The sequence below is a fragment of the Mus musculus genome, chromosome 8, assembly GCF_000001635.26.
Source record: "Mus musculus strain C57BL/6J chromosome 8, GRCm38.p6 C57BL/6J".
Taxonomy (NCBI): Eukaryota; Metazoa; Chordata; class Mammalia; order Rodentia; family Muridae; genus Mus; species Mus musculus.
Genome location: NC_000074.6, coordinates 59,905,587 through 59,917,743, shown reverse-complemented (window position 1 = coordinate 59,917,743; position 12,157 = coordinate 59,905,587).

Below are 12,157 nucleotides of genomic sequence, written 5' to 3'. Positions count from 1 at the left end.
TCAAATGTTTTGTGGGTGTGTTGGTGCCCTATTTCTCCACTGGAGTTCCTGCCTGGCTACAGGAGGTGACTTCATCAGGTTCCATATTCTTAATGCTGTAACAGTTATGGTCACCCCCATAACTGATTCTTGGGCACCGACCTTATCCCAGGGCTTTGTGTAATAATGGAGAGGCCCCATGACCTCCCCATCCAGTCAGTTACAGATTTCCATTCATTTACATGGCCATCTCTCCATTTCTCCTGTTCATTGCCACACCTGATCCTGAATCTCCCATTTACATTTACTTCCCCATTTTCTCTCCCAACCAGTTCCTTCCTTCCATTTGCCTCTTCTGACTATTTTATTTCTGCTTTTAAGTGAAATTCAAGCATCTTTGCTTGTGCCTTTTATGCTGTTTAGCTTCTTTACATCTGTGGAGTGTAACATGGGTATCCTGTATTTTATAGCCAATATCCACTTATAAGTGAGTACATACCAAATATGTTCTTTGGGGATTGCGTTTACCTCACTCAGAAAGATATTCTCAATTTTCATACATTTGCCTGCAAAATTCATGGTGTTTTGGTTTTTATAAGCTGAATAGTTTTCCATTGTGTAGCTGTACTACATTTTCTTTATCCACTCTTCAGTTGAAGGACATCTAACTTGTTTCCAGTTTCTGGCTATTACGAATAAAGCTGCTATAAAGATAGTTGAGCAAGTATCTTTGTGAGATGATGGAGCATATTTTGGGTATATGCCCAGGGGTGGTATAACTGGGTCTTAAGGTAGAACTACTCCCAGTTTCCTGAGAAACTGCCAAAGTGATTTCCAAAGTGGTTGTACAAGTTTTCACTCCAACTAGAAGTAGAGGAGTGTTCCCCTTCTCCACATCCTCACCAGTATGTATATCACTGGAGTTTTCAATCCTAGCCATTTTAACAGTCGTAAGATGGAAATTGTTTACATAAACCTAATCAGTTTTCTCTAAAATAAAATTTTTGAAATTTCCTATTTTTTGTGTGCTGTCCACATATGAGTGAGTGTAACATGTATGAACTAAGTGGGGTTTCTATACTTTTAATACTTAACTTTTATTTTGACCAAATTCTAGAGCATTATGCTTAAGAGTGTGTATAAAGTACTCAGTTATTTCTCAGGTGAATTGGTACCTCTACTTAATAAGTGTAACTTTTAAGATTTAGAGTTCTTAAGTAACTTGCAAAAGTAAGTAGATGGTGCAGCGAAAGAGATATTCAGAGAATTATGACTTATCTACATCCTGAATGCTTATCATTTATTATTCCTGTTTGTTGGTTGTCACAATATAGCAAGGAAAGGATCTTTCTCAAAATGAATTCCCTGTTGGTCAGATATCAATTCCATTTCTTCCTGATCCATTTGTCAGTCACTATAGCCTTTAATTCACTCTTGATAATTCATTTGCTTATTCCTTTAGTTTATAACTTGAAAAGATAATGTAGAGCATGTACATACATGCACATGCATGTGTGCATGCATGCATGTATGTGCACACATACACAGACACACACACACACACACACACACGCACACACACATTTACCTGTAATTCTTGAACACACATATTAGAAGAAAAAGTGGATATAAGAAAATTAATGAATGACCATGCAAATCCATGAGAGAAAAATGCTCCGAGGAGGAAAGTGTTAATTTCAAATGATCCTAGGGCAACTGTGATTTCTAAGTGCTCCAGCGACAACATGTGTTGTGTTTGCCTGGACTGGTAGAAATGTAGGGCAGTGAGCCAGCAGTAAAAGAAAACAAAGACTTAAGACCTGGAACAGACATACAGACATAGGGTTTTTTTTCTTCTGTGTGAGACTTGAAGCCATGATCACATTTTAAACAAATACCCAGAAGACAATTCTATTTCTGCTATGGGAAGACCATTCTACATGTGTGGAAATCAAATAACTTTAGTACGATTGGAAGCAGAGACAGCCAACAGGGGATGGTCACTTGACTAAGATGGAAGGATCCAAATTGTAGAAAAATAGGTTTCTCAATAAAATTTGACACAACTGGAACAGATTAGGTTAAACAATTGAAAGGGAAAAAAAAGAAAACAAATTAAGAAAAGTTACAGAAGTTTTGGTGTGAGCACCACCACAACAAACATAGTCTTGTGGATGAGAGAACCATTTTTTTTTTTAATGTGTGAGAGTCAATAGTTCTGATTAGGCATGTTACTTTGAAATTCTCATCATCTACATCTGAATTTGCAGGTACTGTTTGTGAGTCGCATCCATCTAGACTATTGTTGCTTTAGACAGTCTGAAAGATAAGAATGTAGGTTTTTTTCATTCTTAAGTTATTGAGAACTAAGTAATATTTTGTGGCATGTGAAAATTACACACAATTAGAGCTTTGATTTTGAAATATTAGATTTGAACACAATCCGAGTTATTGGTTCAAATTTTGTTCATTAACACATTTGTGCTACAAGAGCAGAGTTGGGAAGCATGTTTACACTGTTTACTATATAGAAAGTATTTCTTTTCCCTTTTGTGGAAAAATTTGGAAGATACGTATTTTGATCCTCCATAAGAAAATATGTAGATTAAATCTTAGGGACATGATGCAGCTTCTGCATCGTCAATGATTCAGATAAGACACAGTCATTGTTAATTTCTTACAGAATTATTGTTATTATACAAGGATGTTTACAAGTTTTCCTTTGTACACCAGCCCCTCAGCCAGAGTTAGCATGAGCACAGGAAGAACATAGTTATGTCAGGCAAGGAAAAAGATGCGGTTTCATAAAGAGATCTTTGTTATTACAAAATTATATCATGTAGGATCTGGTTTATTTCACACAAAGAAAAGCTGGCAACTCGGCATGACCATTGCTGCACAGAGTACCTGGCAACTCGGCACGACCATTGCTGCAGAGTACCTGGCAACTCGGCACGACCATTGCTGCAGAGTACCTGGCAATCCTACAGTGTTGTCTGTTCCTGAGATCGCAAGGAATCATGGGAGGTGGATTAAAAGAAGACTTTGCTACCATTCCACAAAGCATCTCCTTCGTTTAACACGAAGGAGGAATTCATTACTTATTTTTAGAGTTTTCGAACTATTTCCTTATAGCACCTATTGAGAACATAAGAATTATGCTTATTTTGATTTTAGAAAAGAGTGTGAAAATATTGGTATTGCATATTAACAATCCAACTTTCTGTTGCCCCAACCTAAATAAAATTGATTACTTGGAAAATTAAAAACATGTTCTTCCTCCTTAAATGAGAGTTAAGGTGTTCTGTGTTCTTGGAGGAATGTTAGTATTCAAGGTCAGACACACACACTACAGTCTCCCCTTATATCTGAATCTGTTCTAGCTGTACCTTAGGTGCTCAACAGCTCTACATATATATAATTGCTCTCTAGACTCACACATGCAAACATTTAAAATACGTTCAATAAGTGAATAGATATTTTCTTTAAGGGCTTTTGCATCCACTGAAGCCTTACTCCCCTTTCTATAAAAAGGATACATTTGGGAGGAGAAATGATAAAATCCCCAGCAGGACGTTAATACCTACTGAGATCTTCTGACAGCACCGAGACTCCTCTAAAGCCTCATAAGTCTGTGAGATCTGGTCTTTGTAAAAATGAGTCAGGACTTGCTTGGTGACAGGTACAATCTTCCATTTCTTAAGTTATTTTTATCTTTAGAACACGATTTTGTGAATTCTATTCGATCTGGCCTTCTTACTGTATAATCACATGAATAGTTTTTGTAAGAATATAGTATGCAATTTGCCTTTAGAATATTTGCTATCAGGAGCCAAACAAGGAAAAATATACATGCATGCATCACTTACAGCACTGTTATTTCTTTATCCTTTTTAGTTTTCATTTTCCTTGGAAGCTTTATATGTATTTAGGTAATATTAAATGTATATATTAATATAATGGTCAAAAGCTCTGCAATATACTCTAATTCTCTATAAGTTAGAATTTAGTCAGAATTCATTATTTGGTGGTGACACATCCAGCTATGTGTCACTTTCCATTATGATTATTGGCAGGTTCATTTGAGGGCTTGTCATTACTATTCATAAGATACCCTGTAGACATGATGATTTCCAGTCACCATAAAAGTTAATATTTCTATTTTTATTTTTTATTCTAATGATTTATTTAACTCTCAATTTTAATAGCATAAAAATTCCACTGATGTTTCATAGCTGACAATTCCAATGGTAACATTTGGTAAGAGGATTTACATGTGTTAAAAGAATCACAAATTCCACTAACTAGACAGAATGTCATATAAAAATTTAGTAATTAAATAAGAATTTATCTATAAAGGTGATTGAATTATTAATTTTACAGTTCATTATTAGAGAAGGCATAACATGTAATTTGTCTGTGTCTTAGGGATTTGAAAGTATGTGAAAGAGAAAAATTCCTCAGATAATCTGTAATCTCTATCATCATTTGTTTTGTGTATCTTCATTTTATATATTTTCAAGACATTTCAGAAGTATTTAGTAAACTATATATATGATTTTGTGATGAAATTCTCAAAATGGAGTAAGGATCCCAACTTAGTACCAGTTTTTTGATTTCTGAGATTTCCTTTTTGTTTACTGCCTCACAAAATGATTTTTCCATGACAGGATAGAACATAGTGCAAGTTTTAGATAATGATGTTCAAGTGGTAGGAACAGAGCTATCTGCTGGTTCCGTGCTGAGCCTTTTGTCCTCCTAGGTTTACTTGGTATGTTTCATTGCCACTGACTACTTCTTTCCGTTGTTGATGAATTTGAGGAATTGTCTTCCCAAATCATATGTTCTATCCATGATTCCAATTTAGATATAACAAGTTTTCAGGAGATAGGGGTGTCCTTGGCAGTGAAGAAAGCCAAAAAGAAGAAGAAGAAGAAGAAGAAGAAGAAGAAGAAGAAGAAGAAGAAGAAGAAGAAGAAGAAGAAGAAGAAGAAGAAGAAGAAGAAGAAGAAGAAGAAGAAGAAGATATCAAAGAGATCTCAAGGAAACAGCAAACTTGTTCATCAATAGCATAACCATTTTTTGTTTTGTTTTGTTTTGTTTTTTGTTTTGTTTTGTTTTTTGAGACAGGGTTTCTCTGTGATAATCACTTTTAGAAAATAGTGCTCTGGTTTCAGAGTAATGACTCCAGTGCTTTAGTACTGTAAGAAATGTGGGAGGAGCAGCACTGGTGTGTTATTATGCTCGCTTGGTGTAAGTTTAAGGCATGGGCATACCAAACTGCAGCTATATTTTATAGCCCAAGAAACTTAATACATCCTTTCTTCATAATTATAAAACATGAAGAGGGAATTTCTTCTTTCTCACTTAGCTATCTCATTACTCTACATATTGCAAGCATCAGTAGTTGATCAGTTGTCAAAATTGAGTCTTACAGAAATCAGTAATGTGGATGGATATGGAAGCAAAGATATTAGGCATGTAAGATAATACCTGAGGCACCAGGAATATTGGATATTAAAAAACATACAAACAAACAAAAAAGCATCACCACTACCAACAACAAAAACAACATTTCTATATTCACCATGAGCCAATGGGAAATAGGGAGCTAATAATTCAAGTGTTTTGTTTGTTCAAGTCTTGCTTTATACCTAAACACTAGAGAAACCCTGTCATAGTAGCAGACTCAGACTACAGTGATCTATGACTACTTTGCCAAGTCTTATAAACTTTGGTATAAAGTGTCTTGTCCACAAAGATAGTATATATTTTTCAGACTGATTTATGTGCTCATACTTAAAATTTTATATAGCATTTAATCAGAAGATATTTTCTATTTCATCAGTAATTAAGTTTAAATGCGGTTTTCTGAAGGGAATGTGAAAGGGGTTACAATACTATTTTCATAGAGTCAGTCAGAATCACTTATAATATTGCCTGATTTAAAATGCTAGAACCTCAATTTAAGACAGCTTGAGGTACAAAGTAAAAACCTTCTATAAATAGGCAAATAAACACTTGAGAAAATCTGGGAGACATGACAAATGGTTTCCTACATATTTAGAAAAGCAAATGAAGCATGTGTTATAACAAACCATTTAAAAAGTTAAAAGATCTCAATCTGTCATGATGGCTCTCTGGGTAAATGTTCTTATCACACAAGCCTGACAATTCTGGCTAGGAGACAGCCCAGTGTTTGATGTTTTTCTTTGACATTTATGTATATCACACACACACAAACACACACACATAGAGGCACATACTCAAACACACATACAGACACATACACACACACAAAACAATGCTCATGAATAAAATTAAAAGAAGCTATAAATCTTATTGATATTTAAGCCAAACTTCTAAGATAAATTTATATCTACAAATTATTTTTGGGCTTGGTTTTGAAACAAAGGTGCAATGGTAAAAGGGACTTGAAATATGCAAACCCATGTGGGACACTTGTGGTAACAGTGGACAATAAAAAGGGAATATGCTCAAATTACAACCTATGTGAACAAAAATGACACCAAGAAACCTTAATAAGCAAATGTGCACTAGTATACAATTTAAAATATTTTTTGCATTGCTAACACCAGACATTTTCTTTCCTGAATTATTCAAATATTTTGTTAATTATTATCAAATTCTGCTTTAACGAGAGCCAAACTAATTCTATATATTTCTTTTTGTCTAAAATATGAGATCAGAAATAAAATCTGATTTCTGACTTGTATGTTACAAATTTGTTATGATTTGGGTATGAAATAATAACACAAAGGCCATGGAGAAAGGTTTGGTTGACAGTCTAGGGGTAGCATTAAGTGGTAGCAAAACTTTTAGGGAGTAGGACCTAAAGGAAAGAAGAGGGTCCCTGTGGGCACTCACTTGAGAATTTACCTGTACCACACTCTTCTTCTTAGCTACTTTATGCTTAGTCTTTATGCCCTTAGTTTACCACAAAGTGATCTACTTCCTGCCATTTATCTCCTGCTTCACCATGTACCTAGAAGCCACAGACCCTTCTGTGCATAGCCTGCGAAACCAGAAGACCCTTCTTACTATACACTGCATCATCAGGTATAAGGAGAACCAAAGCCCAATAACATATACTTTATATTGTAAGCTATTATTAATGATTTCTCGCTGCATGCATATTTCAATAAGTATATACATAAACATATTGACATTTATTAAAATGTATGTAACTGGCAAAAATATACTAACGGTAAAATATCAAATCCTAAATAAAACGAAAGCAATGTTGAGGCTGGATAGATGACCTAACTGTTAAGAGCTCTGCTCTTGCAAAGGAACTGGGTAGTACTTCTAGTACTAGCAAGGGTACTAAGAACTCTCTGGAACTACACTTCTAGAAGATCCAGTGCCCTCTTCTGCCTTTCACTGATACTGCATGCATGTATTACACAAACATACATATAGTCAACACACCTATACAAATAAAACAAAAATAATTAAATAAACAAGCAACTTTGGAAAACATGACATTACTATTTACATAGTTCTTATAAAACTGTGCTATGCTTAATGAAAATGACTCAGGCAGCATCTAACATTGGATTGAGAAAATAATATTGGAGAAAGAATAAGTAGACAAACAAGTAATGTTTTGCAATATGTGCAATGAGCTTTATGTATTAATTAATCAAAGAAAAACAATAGTAATGAGCCTTCATTACTAGGCTGGAAAGGAAAACCAGGTAGATTAATCTCAGGGTGTTGAAATAAAGCCTAGAAAACATGTTTAGGATTGGAGGTGAAAGTCATTGCAATGAAGTTTCATTATAGTCTTTCAGCTTTGACAGTTGAGTTTTGGAAGACGATCTGGTCTGGTAGCTAAAATCTTGTTAAGCATGTTCCAATTCTTTATGCAGATGCCAAATCGCTCCTATTAAAATAACTACACGTCAGTATTATTACCAAATTTGATATGTGGTATATATTTTCAAAGAATCATAAATATCTGACTTAGTAAACTTAAGGAATGTCCACATCCAAACAATAAAATCTGATTATTTAAATTGATCACTTATCCTTTGTGTATAGACATAGCTTTAATTATCCCATGGCTTAATTTATTTGAGGGTTGATATGACAGTGTTTATAAATTGTTTACTATTGTATCAATTAAACACAAATAAATTGCTATTTTATCAATTTATTTTCTTTACATCCTGATTGCTGCCCCCTCCTTGATCTTCCCACAGTTTTACCCTCTCATTCTCCTTTTCCCTTTCTCCTCAGAGAATGGGAGTGCTCCACCTCATGGGTATCAACCCACCCTGGCACATCAAATCTTACCAGGCCTAAACACATCCTTTTCCTTTGAGGCTGGACTAGGCAGCTCAGCTAGGGGAGAGGGATCCAGATGCAGGCAACAGAGTTCAAGTCAGAGTCTGCCCCTGCTCCCATTGTTGAGGGACTCACATGAAGATCAAGCTGCACATCTGCTACATATGTGTAGGAGGTCTAGGTCTAGTTTCTGCATGTTCTTTGGTTGGTGGCTATATTTTAAAATAGTAAACTTATGACTTTTTCTAGGTCATGTGTTATGTTTTGATGTCAATAGAAAGAAATGATGATGATGATGATGATGATGATGGAGTACTCCCCACACTCTTGTAAACTTGAAAGCAGCAGCAACAATAACAACGACAACAACAACAACAACAACAACAACAACAAAAACCTTGGAGATTAGCACAGAATTTTAATTCTTTGGAATCAGAAGACTCACAGAACTTTCCAAGCATGCCATGGTTACTGAGGTCAAAGGCATGCTCTGTACACAAGCAGTATTACTCTATGCATACAAATCTTGCTTTTGTATTTTTACCCAGTCATGTACCTGCCTATATTTACATCCAAGGAATTAGATGATGATACATGGTGTGAATATGATTGTTTTTTAATGCACTTAAATATGATCTATTTTATCTATTCAATTTTTTAAAGAAAGCAAGAGCTTTCAATTACAAAATGTTCATATTCTTTTCATTTACTCCAGTTTGTTCTTTTTGTTTAGATGTTTCTAATTTTTAATCCAGTTTTAAAAGAATAACTATTTGCAGAACTCACTCTATTCTCCATTGCTCTAGTACAGTTTTATGAACACCTTGCAGCTCAATAAATACTGTCTTGTTGATGCCTTGCTGTCTGGCCCCTAAATCTTAGGCAACAATTCCTTGCCTGTGTAACTGCAGGTGTCCAACTGCTAATAAATACAGTGTCCTGACATGTGCCCTTGCTTCCCATGTACCCTAGGTCTTAGAGACATTTTTGGTTATCTAGCCTTAAACTTTACTTCCAACTCTGCTTCTTCCCACCACTAAGCCATTTGTTCTGATCCTTGTTTATGATTCTCATGTTTACCGTCAGGGCAGTGGTTAGCAAGCTACCATTTCTTGGTAGTAATATTAACAATTAAAAATGAAGGAGTCTTTAAATGGATAAACTAGGTGATGATATGCAATTTCTGATGAGAGTTCATTATCTCAAGCCTCAAAACTGCAGTCCTGGAAGAACGAGTTTGAGGCTGCATTCCAGCTAATGATGCTTTGTTTCTAGCCCCTTAAAGTGTATTTTTTTTTCTGTTTATTTGTTGAAAGGGTCCATTCTCATTTGCTACCACTATTTTACCTCCCCATGTGCCTATATCCTAGATCACTTGAGAACTTCATACTACTATTTTCCAGTGATTGTTTCCTGGGTTATTATTATTTCTGATCTATGTTGCTCTTATTTTATGTCTCCTTGTGAAAGTGGCTGTTGTTCATGTCTCCCTCAGGCTGCTGATGCTCAAGCCCACTTTTATGATTTCTAAATCCAGGATATTTCTTTTGAAGTCCCTTTGCTTTCCTCTCTCTCTCTCTCTCTCTCTCTCTCTCTCTGTCACACACACACACACACACACACACACACACACACACACACACACACACACACAGAGAGAGAGAGAGAGAGAGAGAGAGAATATTTTTTGATCTCTTTTAAACTGCATTTTCTCCCCTTATCTCTTGCTATTGTTTTTAGTCTTATATATCATCAGTACCCTTCTGTCTTGCTAATATCTAAGAGTTCAGTCCTCAAATCATTAAAACATTATTCAATATATGCCAGGGGTCATGCAAATTTTCTTGCTTATATACAAGTTGTATACACAATGAAAACATTTAAAAAGACAATTGAGTCCAGTTTCCTTTAATGAAAAACATACAACCAGTAATTTTAAAGGCCTGAATCCTAAGATTTTCACAGTAGAACCTGTCATTTCATCAAAGCATCAATAAAGATAGAAGTAACCCAGCTGCAGTAGCTTAGAAAATTTGTATGGCTTCACAGTCTGCTGTTGATGTCTAGTAAGGGTGTAACCCAGAGTTTCTATAGAGAACTTTCAATTTTTTTTGAATAACTGTGATTTCATATTATATTTATAACCCTGTCAAAGTTTAGGGTCGGTGTATAAGTTTGTAAATGATCAAAATTTATTGCTTGTGACTTAATAGCTGAAGACATGCTCCAGAGAAGCTGGAAGGTAAGATGGAATGAGTGGAATTTCTATGCCATTTTACCTATGACAAGATATGATTTCCTATGATTTTCACCATAAAGAATTACATTTCTTCCTTAGTTCCCCATTCCCTCTAGCCAGTTAAAACCTATGGCCATGGATACTGTAACTTTTTTATCTAAGAGAAAGCATGTGTAAACCATCAAGCTTTGTGGCAAATTGTTTGCACATGTGTGCACTGTTATGTATGTGTGCACATGAACAGAAACATGTAGTATGCACATTTCAGTTGGCTATCCAGTTACATGAAGAAGGTTTACATTTAAACACTCAGTAATAATGTAAATATTAAATAAAGATCCAATGGGTGTTTTCTAACTGGACTCTAGCGAGAAAATTACGTAAGTCCGACTTAGTTGTCTCTAAAACAAAGGAACACAAAGGCAATGTCTGGTCATTGACTCAGCAAAAGTATCAGTTGGACATGACAGGATGAAAGATTTCATAAATGTGGGAATTTTAAAGCAGAGTAAAATTTTGGAACTTCTTTTATCTTTCATTGTGGTAGAAAATTGATCCTTTGGGAGAGGCATTATGTGAAATAAAATCCTTTCTTTTATTGCTGGGGGAGGTCCATTGCTTTAATTTCCTCAGATGTTAGACTTCTATGAGGTCTTATGTGCTAAAGCATATTTTTTGAATTACCCAAAAGGGTCCTGTTATTTTCCTCATTTTAGTTATTAGTCTGAAAATTGCCACCATTCTGGGATCTCTATGACATTTCTGTATTAGAGCCAAACTCAAGAGCCAATTTACTTATTAGTGGCAAGTAGGGAAGAGTGAAGAGACCATAAAGTTGGATAATTTTACATTAGGGTTGGGATTGGTGCCCAGAATGATCACTTATATGCAAGACCTGCATTCTCTGTCTTGTAGCTACTATTACCTCCAAAAATTCAATGAAATACTATTGTAGTAGGTTTTCTTTTTATGTAATAAAATTTAAACACATCTGTTAACTTGATAAATGTTTAGTATTCTTCACGATCTGGGATGAGTTGATAAACTTTTCCTATGAGGGGCAATATTGTCCTTTATTGTTCATGAACTCATGAAACTATGACAGATTAAAAAAAAATCATTGAGGTTTCCTCTTGTCTTCTGATACTACTGTTCAAGACCACCTTGTTCACAATGGCAGATCAGCCATGTATACACATGAAATCAGTTTTTCTCATTCAAGTGTATCAAAAAGATATGGTAGCTGTAGTTCCATTGTCCAAGGTGCATCATAAAATCCTGTGCTCCACCCTCGTAGCACCATTCAGTGAACTCTGGAAGACACCATGCTTAGGTTTTTATTATGTCATAGTGTGCTTTATGGTTTATTATGGCGATAATTTCTAGAGAGATATAGCTTGTTTCTACACTCCCTCATATTCTCCTGGATTTTATCAGTTCAAACATGACTTAAGTAAGCGATGGTCTAGCATTTATCACTAGGAATGAATTATGAATTTTTGCAGCTGAGGAAGCAGATTCTGAGATGATTATTTTTAAGAAATATTCATGACACTATGGTATCTTTAAGTTGCTATTAAGTTGACCCTCACTTAGAACCAAAAACTGCTAAAACCTACAAAGAAA